Source organism: Chinchilla lanigera, unplaced genomic scaffold, assembly GCF_000276665.1.
Source record: "Chinchilla lanigera isolate Chin_1 unplaced genomic scaffold, ChiLan1.0 scaffold00002, whole genome shotgun sequence".
NCBI lineage: Eukaryota > Metazoa > Chordata > Mammalia > Rodentia > Chinchillidae > Chinchilla > Chinchilla lanigera.
This window is the reverse complement of record NW_004955403.1, coordinates 14,439,958-14,456,053: the sequence shown is the minus strand read 5'-3', so window position 1 is coordinate 14,456,053 and position 16,096 is coordinate 14,439,958. Positions and strand designations below refer to the sequence as shown.

General features: G+C 39.3%; 1 pseudogene; it reads left to right on the top strand.

The window, feature by feature from the left end:
- The first annotated feature begins 1,819 nt into the window (after positions 1 to 1,819).
- On the top strand, positions 1,820 to 16,014 carry LOC102028370 (annotated as a pseudogene).
- The last annotated feature ends 82 nt before the right edge of the window (positions 16,015 to 16,096 follow it).

Sequence of the window (16,096 nt, the reverse complement as noted above, 5' to 3'; positions counted from 1 at the left end):
AGAGCATTCAAATTATTCATGAGGGGCTGGGGATTTAGCTCAGCGGCAAAGTGCCTGCCTGGCAAGCGCAAGGTTGTGAGTTCGGTTCCCAGTACCGGAGAAAAACCAAAAAAAAAAAAAAAAAAATTATTCATGACTTCTAAGTATGGAAATACACTTGTTTCAATAATTCCACTCTTGGAAATTGTCCCTAAGGGAAAATACATACGTACATACATATATAAATGCACTATTTATAATAACAGGTTAGACACAATCTAAATTTTTATAGTAGGGAGCAATTACAAGAGTTATGGTATCACCCACACCTAGACAGTTCTAAGCAAGTCCATGTTAATGAAAGAAAACATGGATACCACATTTTACGAAAATCAACATACACCTGCCTCTTTGAAGATACTAAGGTTATAAGCAATGATTGAATAGCTCAGGCCAGTGGGCTTTCTGAGAGGGGCACCTGTTCCAGGTGCCTTTGCAAGGGCTGAGGACAGGCAGGTACAGTTTAGTTCTGCTCCACTGGACCTATAACAACCAGAGGAGCCTCACAATGTACAGCATGAGAGCAGAAGGGGAGGGCTTCTTAGCACTGGGGGATGCTGTGAGCAATGCGGCACTCCCATGCCCAGAAATCATTTAAAAGACATTTACTCAGAGTTGGCCTGGAAGTAAGGATTGTTTTCAAAGGAAACATGATGGAGTTAAAATCCTGCAGAAGGCTGCTCTAAATAAAAGTTAACCTTTATGTAAGTAAAAGATCTATCTCCTCCCTAGCTCTAAATTGTGGAGTACAGATAATTTAACGGCCCTGGAAAGTTGTGGAGTGAAAGAGAATAACAGAGTCCTCAAAAGCCAAGAAGCCATCTCTATGCTTGTCAGGCGCTAAAACGGGTTGGGTAGAATCAGCCCTATTTTTCCCACACTCTCCAGTGTTTTTATCTGGGTGTGCCATTTCAGAGTTACAAAGGTCCTCCTGCTCCTCGGAGGAGCCTGACACTGACACCTCAGTGATGGGTCCAGGTTGCGCTGAGTGTGAACTCACACCATCTGTATAGGTGTGTACAGAATGGGTATCTTTAGAACTACACAAATGGGTTTGACCCAGTGTGAGAGTCCTCATTTTAGAAAATTAAGACATCCTAAACTTTAAAGAAAATGTAATCATTGTTCACAGGAAAGAAAAAAGTACTTGGAGTTTATAAGAATACTGTTCAGTTGTTATGGTGGTTTTAAAGCTCTCCTTTTTTAATGTAGCAAAGGGAAAAGATTATTAAAGTTTCAATTTTTTAATTTCTCCTGCTCACCTTCTCATAATGGTTCCAAAGAATGGAGAAATCCTAAAACTATATAGTTTTAGAGCTAAAAGAGGCCAGGGGGATTGTTTCTTCTCTTTCATTTTGTAGATAAGAAATCTCAGGAAGGATAAATAAGTAAAGGTACGAAGTAAAAAAGCTTCAGGAGACGTATAGATGATCTATAAAATAAAAATCAGACCCTCATGGCATATTGAGTTTATTGAGGAAACTGTCATTACCCTTAACCATATTTTCTCTGCAGGTTTGGATGTGTTTGTTGCCTCTATCTTTGTTGGTTAAGGGATAGATCAAGGTTTTTCAAAAAAAATTTTTTTTGCTACCACAGTGGAAATGTACAAAAATGTGTAATAGACTATTTTGGGATTATTGTTCACGAGTGCATTTATCTTAGAAATTGTTACCATGGAGATGAACACACGTTGTGTGATTTTACAGCCAACAAATTAGAATCATCTACGGTACTAAGACATAAATAGCTAATTATACACACAGAAACACAAGAGCCCATGCACACGTGCACATTGCCGTCAAAGGTAGAGTTTCCCCTACCTTTCTTTTCCTAAATAATAGTATTACAGTTCATGCCGTGCTGACCTCTGGTTGTAGAAAAGCCGGCAAACTCTGGGCATTTTTAAAAAGTAATATTGTACAATGATATCAAAACCACTTTTTGAAACCATCATAAAATAGGCTGAGTCCAGTTAGATGGCTAATAATATACTTAACATGTAAAATAAATAATGGAATTCACTGCTTACACATCACTGCTATTTAAAGTACAAGTATAAAAATGAGAAGGTAAAAAACCCTCAAAACATGGCAAAAAATTCGTGAGTTATTTTTTTCTCAAAGCACTAAGTAATATTAAGCATAGCCACTTAGTATGATCGGCCCATTTCCCTTTATCTAACTAGTTAGGTAATTCCTTTTAAAATTTTTTTAAATAATGTTTTCTTTCCTCATATTGTTTGTACTTTCCCTTTGAGAAGTATCTTTTTTAAAATGCTTAAATTCCCAAGAAACTAGCCACTTTCAGGAGATCACCAAGTCAGATATTCTGATAAATATTAATATGTATCAATGTATTTTTACTCTCTGTGATGATCATTTTAAATTTTTCAAGCAAAAGCAGAAAGATTAGTAAAATTAATTCCCTTCCCATGTATCCGTCACTTCAATCTTGTCCACATATAGCCAATTCTGTTTGATTTATAAACCTCTTTCTCTCATCATTTTAGATCAAATGTAAAATATCATGATAAATATTCATTGAATAATTACTTTTGCCAATATGAAACCATTTTTATCCATAATTTGGAGTTTTCCCTACTTTTCTTTGAAACTTCAAAGGTTTCATTGCACACAGAGTTGCAGTATGAAGTTGTAAATTCAGTAGAGTCAGTAATTATGACTAGAACTAGAATAGTAATACTTTCTCCAGCATGAAAGCAATTTAATACGCTAATGAGTTTTGAAGACTAATTAGTGCATATATATTTTAAAATATACTTAAAGGAAGTCACACACCTTGACTTGTTTTTATAAAAACATAAGAAATATACATCAAATAAACATAACAAATATGTTTTCGCTTTTTTTCAAGAGTTATTTTATCATATTTGATTAGTAACTGCTAAAAAAAATACAAAAAATGCTACTATAAATCAGTACCTCAGCACATGGGCTATTCGGGCCCCTTGCAGGGCAATATGTTTTGCTGCTTATTCTAACCGCTAGGAAAAATTGAATGGTGTATTTGATCCTGATTCTGGCCAGGTTCACACAATTTCACTGCAACAGAAGACATTCATTGTACATTTCTCCCAAGAACAGAGTGAGATCGTGTCATCTCATGCTCCCCATCCGCAGGTCACTTCCTGTAGAAATGTGGACTAACTCAAGTGTGGTTTCACTGCAATCACTGCAACCAACCCCATTTGGCTTATAAAGACTCGGTTACAGCTTGATGCAAGGAATTGTGGGACAAAGCAAATAGGTACTTTTAAATGTGTCTGTAAAGTGCATCAGACAGATGGATTTAAAGGACTTTACAGCGGCATGTCTGCTTCCTAGGCTAGCATGTCAGAGACGGTTATCCATGTTGCTATTTATGAGAGTGTAAAGCAAAACCTACTGGAATGTAAGACTGTTTCTACGGTGGAAAGTGGGAAAGAGTCTATAAAAGTAACATAAGATATTGTGGGAATGATGCTTGCTACCGCCACCTCAAAAACTTGTGCCACAACTGTAGCACATCCACATGAAGTTGTAAGAACAAGATTACGTGAAGAAGGAACAAAATACAGGCCCCTTTTTCAGACACTGTCTTTGGTGGTTCAAGAAGAAGGTTATGGGTCCCTCGGTGGTGGTCTAACAACTCATGATGTTGCGCTTGCCAGGCAGGCGCTGTGCCACTGAGCTAAATCCTCAGCCCCTTGGACTACCTGGTAGGATGGGTCTGAGCTCTGGGGCCTCTGCTTCAGAGGGCAGACAGATCTCCAGTGGTCACCTTTGCATTCAGGGCATGTCCCATGGGGCCTCTTAGGGCAGTTCCAGCGATCTTCATTGACTTTTGTAAATGAACAAGCTGGTTTTGAGAAAGAAATTTATCCTGACCTAGTTTCTTGATTAGTATATCATAGAAAGACTCAGATTCATTTGGTTAAATGTACTAAAAACATACAGTCTTTAAATTTTACTGTTGAGTCATCAGTACCTTTTAACACTGCAAATGTATCATATGTATGGCCCTTATGAAGATGTTTGCTATCATACTGTTAAGAGACTTTGCCTATAGGGGCTGGGGACTTAGCTCAGCGGCAAAAGCACCTGCCTGGCAAGTGTAAGGTCGTGAGTTCGGTTCCCGGTACCGGAGAAAAACCCCCCCCCCAAAAAAAAAAAAAAAAAGAGACTTTGCCTATAGATTTGGTGTCCTGGTGTATGACACTTCTATAGTTATATATGTGTGATATATATGTGTAATACACATGTCAGTATACTTTAACTTTACATTTTGTGCAATGGCTTTATCTTAAGGCTTTTTGTGAATGCACTTTGTTGCTCTTTTGAGAGTAAGAGAGTTAGGAAAGAATTTCATGTTAAGACTTTCAAAAATATTGGTCATGTATTAGGCAGAAACAGTATATTCATAACATTTAGGGTTCTGGTTGTGTATTTTAGTGAAGAACTTAAAATGTGTTTTTTGTGTATGACATGACCCAGAATACCATGACATTATAGAAAAGCACCAAATCACTGCAAGCTCTCTCTGCTGACAGCAATGAACATAGTACCCTCTTAAATTCCCCCACATTGACTTCCTTATAATCAACAATAACTGGATGTTTTTGAGGTGCTCAGTTGGAATTTAAAATATTCTAATCTATTTGGAAACCAAAGACAAGTTTTATCTTTGGAATTATTAATATCTTCTATGATAAGTTTCAACTTTAAATTTATTGTGAGAACATACCAAAAAAAAAAAAAATCCCTCCCAAAACAGGGGTTTCTAAGTTCAGTCTGTAGAGAAGGTCTCAATCTGTAATATTTGCCTTTTCAGGTGCCATTTTTACTGCCTAGTACAGTGCCATTTGCCTTGTGAAGATCCAAAAATACTAATTATGTTGAACTTAGGACATACTTTCCCTAGTGTTTCTGATCTTGGTGCCCCCCCCAAAAATGGTACAAAAACTAGCAGCTAAAGAACATCTTATTTAGTTATAGCAAATTCATGACAAAGTGTCCTTCTGTTTGAATTTAGTGAGTAAAGCTTACATTGAACTTAGTGCATTGTATTTGGTTTTTTAAAGTATTATATATGTTCTGGAAGGAAAAGGGGTTTTAGAGTTTCAGATTTTATTCGTGCAACAACTGGAAAGGAGCAGTGAAGTTTGTTTTATTGTTTTTCCCCCTGAACACAATCTGTCATAGTTTACAAATAACAGAGACAATTCCAAAAAGAAAAGTATATGCAAAGATTACATACAAAGTTTGTCTCTCAAATATTTCTCTGAAGAGTTAAAAAAATTGATTCTGTTTAAGAAGAAAAATGCATACTCAGAAGTATTGGATTTTTTAAAAAAAACTATGGGTTGTATTCATTTGTTTGCCATCAGATAACTACAATTTTCTAACACAGAGGTAGTCAACACTTCAGATTGGTATGAATTTTAATTACAGAATTTTCTCAGAAAATTGAACTGAGCTCACTCAGGTTCCAGCAGTAGATACTGAATGCACACCCTCAGAGCAGATAGAACTCCTCTCATAGGAATGATTCCAAACCTGGGGATTGCCAACCCAGTGGCTGTGCTATACAATGCTTTTAATTCCAGAGGAAAAAAACTGCCACTGAACCCCTGTCACGATTTCCACTGTGTAACTTTGCAGAACCAGCTCTACTATGTGAGGCCCAAATGGATTTGTCACTCTGAAACCATGATACAGCCTCTTGTCTCCTAAAATCCAGCACTCACTGTGGATGTTAGGACCAGCCGAGTTTGTGTTGTTCAAAATACAATAATGAGTGTTTACTCTTTCACTGGAGTAGAAATATTTTGGTGTTTTTAGAGCTGTTTTAAGAGACAAAAATGTACTGATTTGAATTTGAAGGTGTTAAGTGCTGGAAATCAGTCTATCCTTTCCTCTTCTAAGAAGTTTTCATGCTTGTCTTTTGTTGTTTACGCACTCTTCTGCCCAAACTTAGTATTTTAGGGACCACTTCGGGCTGATAAATAAGTCAGCCTTTTCCTCCTGTAGTATTGACCGTGATACTTTAACGTCCTTAAGAATATACACATTTCTGAATGATTTAAACTGAAACAATTTTAATATATAAAATACAATGTGCTTTTTGTCCTTTCAAATATCTTCTCCGTCAAGTGTTTATATTTTCCATTAATCTGTATGCTGATTTTTTTTGCCACTCTTAAAATCTGAAAATTCTAGTTCTTTTTTTTGTTAATAAACCTTTTGAATGTGTACCCCAGTGCGTGTGAACAATTATGACACATAAGTCATAGCTAAATACTGAACTTCAAAAGAGTTGATAACTTTTGCCCATTCATATGAGTTTTGCTATTGCACTTATGTACATGGCTATAAATTATGTGCATTTTTATTTTGTATTTATGTTAATCAGCTGACTTTTACTTCAATTGTTAAAGTTCAAAAAATTAAAATAAGCTTATAGAAAACAGTATCTCATCTTTAATAGTCTTTTCATCTAAAAATGTCTGAGGAAGTTTCTTAATATTTGCTTTTCAAACTGAAGCATCATGTAGCTGCTATAAACTCTTCAGTTGAAAAAAATCAATAAAATACTAAATGTCAGCCTCAAAAAAGCCAGTAATATAACTGTCTTAGTTACTTTCTTCGTTGCTAAGACAAAATACTCAACATCCAAAGTTCAAGGAGGAAAGGTTAGCTCACAGTTTGTAGAGGGTTTAGTCTATAATTGGTTGTCTTCTAGGCAGGGTGGCACGGTAGACAGGCATTGAAGAATAAAAACAGTTTATGGTGGCCAGCAGGCAGCAAAGCAACAAGAGGGAGGACCACAGCTCTTTTTATCTCTTATATTTTATCTAGGTCTTTTCAGGTGGGTACCACTCACACCCTTAATCCTAGTGCCCTTTATTTTAGCACCGTACCATAAATCAATTCCAGGGTCACACACTCTAGATTCAGACACTTCTAAAAAAGTCCCACCAATGACCGCATGAGGTTTTGGAGCGACATCTACACACAAACCATAATGATAACTTTTATTCTCTCTCACTTCAGTACCACTGCCACACTGCTTTCTAGAATTTTAGCTCTGAAAAATTTGTGAAATTTGTACTTTTCCCCAGATTCATCAGTTTCTAATATGGTTTTCTATCTTTATATTAAGTACTTATTTATCAATGTATTGATAATTTGGTATGGTTTTTAAGTCTTAGCCTCAGAAATAAAAGACTTTATCATAGAATGAGAGATGTCTCAGCAATCAGGGTAGAAAGACTTGTACTTTACATAGCCTTATTCTAAATTAAATGATATGGTTTTAACAACAATTGCTTGAAAATAGTGCTTTCACCTATGTTTATAGCTCTGGTGATTCTAGGATTACTATTAACCCATATATAATATCTACAGTGAAGTTTCCAGAAAAATACACAGTTATTTAGGAGTATTCTCAAGGGGAAAAAATTAATAGAAACTCAATTTAAAAAAGAGGATTAAAGATGAAATAGAAATAGCATTGGACCTGTTGGTTATCCAGCTTAATATGGGCAACCAAAATACATTTTGAGGGAGCGTACTGCAGCTTTCTAATTCAACCATTAAGAACATAGAAATATGAGTGGTTTCCTTATTGAGCTGGGTCAGTTCATGATAATTCAAACATTTTTAAAAGCTCTTTGAATATTATTTTATTTTTTGCCTATACAGATAAGACACTGTAGACAGTCTTACTACCCCCATGTCCTTTTAATAGACATAAAATTACTTTTAAAATTCAAGCTGCATTCTCCAGTTGTTTTGTTGCAGAATCCAAGAGATCACAGAGACCAGTGGGCAAAAGGAGAATTTATTTTCAGGATTTTAGGTACACACCAACTCAGCTGAATGCATTTCCAAAGTGCTGGGAGTTAGGACAAAGAAAGGTTCTAGTTTTATACATTTGGCTGAGTGGGTTGGTCTTTAGAAATTGGGGGGAGGCAAGCAAGGGTACAGAAGCAAGACAAAGCAATTAATAACTTAGTCTTGAAAGAAGACAGAGCCTTATCAATCCTGCAAGAACAAGATGACATGAACTCTATTTATGGAACATAGTTGCCAATCTTATCTGCACCTGAACAAGAAGTTATAGCTAAAGGAGAAGAGGGGGGGGAGTTTATGAGGGATTTCTCTTTAAGTCCTGCTTCACTACCCCCCTTTGATGCTTTCTATAATAAATTTAATAGAGAGCATAAATATCATTAAAACTTACCTTGTTATGGGGGAGTTGGCTCCCTATTGGCTAGAGGGAGAATTATAATGAAAAAGGAAAAGAAATTTATATTGTCATTGCATCCTGATGTTGATCTTCAAGCTTTGGCCATGTGTGGACTAGTCAGCTTCTGGGGTGACTAGAGCAGAGCTATTGTCTTTGGTGGCAGCCTAATCTCATTGCAAGATCATCTGGTTTGGGCAGTCTGGATCCTGCTGGTTAATCCATCTGTCTTGGGCCATTGGCTTTTGCTAACTGTGGCAGATCTAAGGCACTATTTCTGAAACTTTAACAGCAGTAAAGGTAGATAAGATTATAGCATGAGGCCCACACCATATGAGCTCCAGAGTTGTTGGTTTTTAATTTTATTTTTAACCAAAACAAAGCTGAGAATTTAGCTTAGTGGCACAGTGCCTGCCCGATAAGTGTGAAGTCGTGAGTTCAATTCCAGGTACCAAAAAACAAAAACAAAACAATAACTAAAACAAAGTCCCCAGGTTTGAATGGAGTATTGGGTCTGTCAGGCTGTGGTGTATTGACAACTGGTGGTCAATATGTAACACCCAGCTGAACTGAAACAGCATGGCACTGGGTATGGGTGGCCCACCTGAGGATTGTTGCTGGCAGCATGAGAGGCAAAACTGAGAAGAAGTTTAGAGGCTATAGGGAGCTATTGGAAGCTGTTGGTTCTCTTGGAGGAGCTTATTATGCTGGTTTTCCTGTTGAACTTGACTATTCTTATCTTCAAATGAGCTCAGAACCTTACTATTGCTGAGAATGTCTATGGTTCACTTTGGGGGAGCTCTGATCCTCACTTTGAGCATCGCATCTTGGCTCTAGAGGGGAAAATGGTTCACTGTTCAGTCTCCTAGAGAAGCTTGTCCTGTTAGCTTCCCTGATGGGAACTCAACTTTGCTCCTCATCATAAGACCTCACTGTTGCTGAGGATGGCTGTGGCATTTTTCAGGGGAGCTCTGGTTCTTACTTTAAGTGTTTTTTCCCGGCTCCAATTCAGATCCCTCAGCCTGTTAGCACAGATCCTCCATCCCACTAGCACAGACTTTCTAGCTTCCACCACTGACCTTTGGGCCTTCTCAGCACAGATTCATGAAATGGGCCTGCATGAGACATTGTTGTGGGCTCTAGGCTCCAGTTGGACTCCTGGGAGGCACTGTGATGGGCTCTAGGTCTTTAGCTGGACTCATACAGGTCATTGCCATGCAGGGCCTCAGCTGGATTCTTTGGTCTTTAGTGTGTGGACAGATTTCCTGCACTCTTTTTGTACATGACTCTTTGGGTGACTATTATAAAATAATCTTATAATTAAGTATCCTGTATTGTATTGTTTTCCCTTGCAAACCCCCAAACTACAGCAAAGGCTTATGGACATTTTTCTTGTACCCAATTATATATACTCTGTATGGCTATTTCCAAACCTTGTACTTGTCTCTTCAGAGGCAATTTCCCTAGCTCACAGAGATCTCCTTTAATTTGACCTATGATTGGGGGCAACCAGCCAAATAGAATTTTGTAAAGGGAGTACCTCACTTGTTTAGCAGGGGTGCAGCAGACACAGAGAACCATGGGCAGAACTTGGTCCCATCTCACATGGATTTCTTAGCAATATTTTCCAGCAACTGATTGAGAATCTGGTTCATGGGTTTCATTTTTTCTGAGCTTTTTGGTTGGTAAGTTGTGTGAAGCTTTCATTTTATTTTTGACTTATATGCAACTTCCTGGATTCTCAGCTACAAATATGGGCCCATTGTCTGACCCTAAGGTCAGGCATAGTTTATTTTATTTTATTTTATTTATTTATTTTGGGTTTTTTTTTTCCCCTAGTAACAGGGATCAAACTCACGACCTTGCGCTTGCCAGGCAGGCGCTGTGCCACTGAGCTAAATCCCCAGCCCCGATCAGGCGTAGTTTAAATCTTGGGATGATGTCTTTTAATAGCACCTTGGTCGCTTCTTGTGTCTTTTTTGCTCAGGTGGGGAAAGCCTCAACCCATTCTGAGAAGATGCAGACAAGCACTAACATCTGTCAATCGCCACCAGCTTGAGGCAGTTTAGTAAAATCCATAAGCAAGATTTTACATGCAGTTCCTATTTCCAAGGGTCAGTTGACCTCTTGCCTCGGTTTATTTTGTGTATAGGTCAAGCAATGTCTACAAACAGCCTGAGTGATTGCAGTGAGTAGTGGCACATAGAAACGGTGGCCTAGGGGCTGGGGATTTAGCTCAGTGGCAAAGTGCCTGCCTGGCAAGCACAAGGTCGTGAGTTCGGTTCCCGGTACCGGAGAAAAACCAAAAAAACAAAACAAAACAAACAAACAAAAAAGAAACAGTAGCCTAGGGATATTTTTAATGCTGTTTTCCATGTGAGACCCCTGATGGAACTGTTTTATGAACCTGGAGCCTAGCACTATGGGGATGGCTAGCCTCCCATCAGTAAATATTTATTATCCCCCCTTTATATATTCTTCTACTTCTTGGACAAACCAGGATTTTTTACTTGGAGAGTAATTTAGTGTCTCTGGGAGGGGTAGCTCTGGGATGAGGGGTACAGCTAGGGGCCCCCTTTCTGGGGCTGTCATAGCAGCCCACTTTTTCCCCCTGTCTTTTGGTTTTCTCTGGTTTCTTTTGTTCCAGCCCTTTGGTATTCCCTGTAGTATATGATGGCCACTTTCCTCGGGGCCCGTACAGCCTGTAGCAGCTGTAAAATTTTTTTCTATGTTATCTCTTTTCTCCCAATTGTCAAAAGCCCTCTTTTTTATATTTGGAGTCAGTATAGGTGTTAATCTTTTTGTCCTTTGCCAGTAAAAGACAACTTGTCAGTGCCATTAGTTTTTCCTGCTGGGCTGAGGTTCCAGTAGAGAGAAGCTGGAACTTTATCCTAGAGTCTAGAGTTACCATTGCATATCCTGTTTGTTGGACCCTTTTTAGTATAACCGCACAGGCATGGGTGGAGTGTGCTGGTTCCACTGGGAGCAAGGTAGTTCAGTTAAGGGTGTTTATTTTCTCCGGAGTTATGTGAGGATTTCTGCATAAAAGCCCCAGATACTGGATCATTATAGAGAGCCGTTCCCAGTCCTCATCATGGCCCAGGAAGTTTATATTTGCAATCCCATGAAAAGTAATTGTTATCTTAGTGGGTTAATTCCAATCTACCACTTTCAGTGCAACCCATGGCGAGAATAAAGACTAAGGCATATTTGTAGTTATGGGGAGCCAAGGGGTCCTAAGTCCAGCCATAATGATGGAACAAAGGCTTCAACCCGAGGCTTAACCTGGGTTTTATTTGTTCATGAAGAAGGGAGTGGCTTGAGGAAGAGTGACTGTGAGAACCATGGGAAATAGGTGAATGCCATGAGCTGGGCAAGGTAGGAGGCCTGAAATCACCTCTCTAAATGAAGAGAAGGATATGCGCAACACAATTGAGGTAGTATCTCATGTTTTGGGATCAGTGCTTCAGCTCTGATGTGTAATCTTTCAAGCCCCAAGAAATCATAGCCTCTATCCAAGGCTTGAACCCCATCAAGAACGAGGAGCATTGGCTCACATATCCTGCCTCGTCCTGGCTCACTAGTGGGAACAACAGGGGTCCAGGGAAACACACCTGCCATCTCCAAAAGTTATCATCAGCACCTTGACCAGGCTAATATGCATTGCTGAAAGCCAACTGAAGGGATAAAGAAAGGGTTCTAGTCAGCTCTGTACATATCACTACATGGAAATAGGGTCAGGCTCTGCCAAAAGGGAGTCAATTGCTCCTCTTTCAAGGAGAGTCACTTAGGTGGTCCTCCACAGGTCATCCTCGGATTTGACCTCCAATGGTGTCCTCTCTGGTCCATTAAGGTTATAACTGAGTGTGGTACTCCAGGGGTCAGTTGTTGTCTCAAAGTCAACTTATCAGCCTCCTTTATCAGCAAGGCAGTGGTAGCAAGCATTCTAAAGCATGGAGGTCATCTGAGGACTATAGAGTCTCACACACACACACACACACACACACACACACACACACACACCTTTCCTCTCTCAGTTGTTTTCATCTTGGTGTGGGATTTTCTAGCCCCTCCTGTTGTGTGCCCCTCCCACAGCTCTGACACTCTCCATGAGCTCTTCTCTCTGTGGGACACTCCAGTCTTCCACTTGGCACTGTCTTTGCAGGCCCATCACATGAGCTGTTTAAGAGTCGCCTGTGAGGTGCTCTTGGTGCAGGCCTGTCCCGCACTCCACTTGGGGTTGTAGGTTTCATCTGACCTAATCACCATCAGATTACTATGTATCCCCCAGGTGATCAGGCTCCTCTTACATTCAACCGGGACTGGTTTTCCCCCTTGGGCCCCAAAACCTTACTGGGTTCTGTAGTGCACTGCTGTTCCAGAATCTTCTTGAATCTCCTTAGGTTCATTTGCAGTGACAGGAGAGGTCTCCAGGCTGCGGGAGCACCAATATCCTCTCTGAGCTGAAGTCTAATGGTGGCACCAAAGGTCTCAGGACTCCCACAGCTCGGGCCCTCTGGGGCCTGCAGGGAAAGGAGAGAGCAAATCTCTTGTCTCCAGTCCCTTTGTGGTTGCCAGAAATTTTGTACAACCCAGGAGATCAGAGAGACCAATGGGAAAAAAGGAGGATTTATGGTCAGGAGTTTAGATGCACATCAATCCAGCCAAATTCATCTTGAAAGCGCTGGGCCTTAGAACAAGGGAAAAGTTCTCGTTTTGTACATTTGGCTGAGAGGGTTGGTCTTTAGAAACTCGGAGGCGGGGGCAAGCGAGGGTGCAGAAGCAAGACAAAGCAATTAATAACAGCACTGAAAGAAGACAGAGCCTTATGAATCCTGCAAGAACAAGATGACATGAACTCTGTTTACAGGACACGGTTGCCAATCTTATCTGCGCCAGAACAAGAAGTTATAGCCACAGGGGAGGAGGGGGGAGTTTGAGGGGGTTGCTCTTTAAGTCTTTATGTCTGTAAAGTTTTTAAGTCTTTAAGTTCTTTAAATCCTGCTTCCGTTTTAATAGTCCAGGATTTTATTAAGTTAGTTCATATTATCCAAACAATGCCACATTATTCATATTCTTTACAGCACTTTTATCATAGTTTCTTTTATTATTTCAAATTAAAATGTCACATAGAGGTTATATAAAAACTGTAACATTTAATAGAATTAAAGATGTTCACAAGAAGATAAATTCCAGGAGGAAGGCAGGGAAGGCAACATTCTTTAAGGATAAAACTATGTCATTGACAATCTAGCAATTTGTGAATGTCGCCTATATCTGCCTCTACTTCTGGTTCAACAGTTCCCTTGAGCCTCTCTAATTAACACTCTCCTTACCACGTGAACGGTCTAAAGCTATTTAATAAAATATAACCAGTTGATCTCATTTTACATTATCAAGTCGTCTTTCTGCTGGTTCTCTGTATCAATGATCTCTCTGTAATTTTTTTTTACCTCACTGGACAACTGTTGTTGGATTTTTTTGTTTGTTTTTTGACACTCTATATCCTTCGGTTCCACAGTCCAGGTTTTCAGTTGGTTCCTCTAACTTCTCCATATCTCCATGTTCCTTACTTTCAGATCTCTAAAGTTTGTCCTTCAAGACATTATCTGTTGCTGGGTTTTCCCCAGACCAGCTCCTCTCAGAAGTTCATGTCTTTTCATTCACCCATGAATCACCTCTATAGAAATGACTTTAACTCAACTCAGGTGTCCTGGTTTCTTTCACACTTTCATCCCATAAAGTGTTTATTGAAGTTTACAATGTATCAGGTACTAAATAAATAAGCGGGCTCCTTCCTAGAAGAATACAATGCTTAACACTTGTAACCTTAGTGTCCAAGTTTCCCTAACTAGATAATGTCATTTTTTTTTTTTTTTTTTTTTTTTTTTTTTTGGTTTTTCTCCGGTACCAGGAACTGAACTCACGACCTTGCGCTTGCCAGGCAGGCGCTTTGCCGCTGAGCTAAATCCCCAGCCCCGATAATGTCATTTTTGATGGACGTTTTTCTTCAATACTATATTGATTGTTTCAATAGCTTTATTAACTTATTTTGTGGTAGTGGGAATTGAACTCAGGACCTTGCATTTGCCAGGCAGGTGCTGTGCCACTGAGCCATATCCCTGGCTTTATTAACTTTTCAAAGTGACTTTTGAATCATGAGTTTTTTATGAGCTTTGACATAATTCAATTTGCTTTGGCTCTTACACCTGGTAGACTTTATACCCTGTGAGGTCTTTATACCTTAGCTTCCTAACAAGTCATCAGACTTATTTTCTTCAGTATTTAATATTTGATCACACCACTTCAATGGTCATAAATTCTATAAGCCCAAACACTTCCAGCTGCTTTTTGAGATCTACACAATTTAGACCCATCATGTCCCACAGTATGTATATAATAGACTTGTGGTGAAGTCAAATGGGATAACATGTCTAAAACACTTTTAGGTGCCTAATGGATACACACTAAGAATCTAAACATTGCTTATAAGCACAATGCCTAGCATGTAGTAAATGCTCAGTGGTTGATAATTATTTTTGATCATTGTTATGACAAATATATGGATTGATTTGTGCTTATAGTTGTTTTTGGTGAATGTATGATTGTTTAGATGATGCAAATCATCTCTCCAGTTGTTCATTTTAGAATGCCTTGTTGATAACCTGGGCTAGTAATTCTCTTTTTGAGAGGAAAACTTTTGGTTTATATCTCAGTCTGTTCATGCTGCCATAACAAAATCCCATAAACTATGTGGCTATAGAAATGTATTTCTGATGGTCTGGAGGCTACTAAGCCCAACACCAAGCACTGGCCTATTCAAAGTTCCTGGTGAGGGCTCTCTTCCTGCTTGCAGACAGGTGCTTGCCTCCGTGTCCTCACATGGCCTTTCCCTGGTGCATGCAGAGCTGGGGAAAGATGTCTTCCTGTTCTCTAGAAGCTACTAATTCCATCGAGAGTACCCGTACTTTATGGCCTAATCTAACCAGAATTACCTCCCAAAAGGACCCAAACACTGTAATATTGGGAGTTCTACTCTCAACACACACATCTTGATGGGCCACAAACAGCCTAAAGCAGTTTAACTTTGTGCCAGGAAGTTTCAACGACAATGGAAAATTCCACTATGTGGTGTTAGAGAAAAAGTGTTCATAAATGCAACGTCTTCACTTTATACCGGATTCATTCGTGTATCTAAATCCATTTTTATTTTAATAAAGGTTAGGGAAACTCAAAGGATCGTGTGGTTTCTTTTGCAAAGCAAAGAATCCTTTTGCAATCTGAATCATCATTCTACTGTTTTGTTAATTTGGATATTTTTACACTTAATTTTTATCAACTCTGTGGATGGACTTGCTGCGGTGCTTTCAGTAAAAAGCGCGCAGGTTTACCGCGCTAACTTTTCTGCATGATCCTTCAGCAGGCCAAAATATGGGCGGAAAGAAAATTCTAATTGCTAATCTACACAGGAAAACAAATTTGAAAAATCGAATGTCATTTTCAGATTTTATTTAAATCGTTGTCTCACAAATATGCATACGTTTCATCTTCTAGATGTCCCTGCTGGCAGTGATAGGAGAGAGTAAGACAGACACAGGCAATGAGAAAAAACTCTGCCCATCAGCTGCCAGGCCCCAGCTCAGGCGGAGGCGCTGTGCACGCTCCACCTCGCGGCGGCTCCAAAGCCGGAGGATACGCAGGATCCCAGATCACTACCATGATTGACAGCAATCATGGCCTTCAAAGGGCCAGGAGACATCGGCCCTTCTCCAATTCTTCTTAAAATTTACCATTCTATGTGTATAAC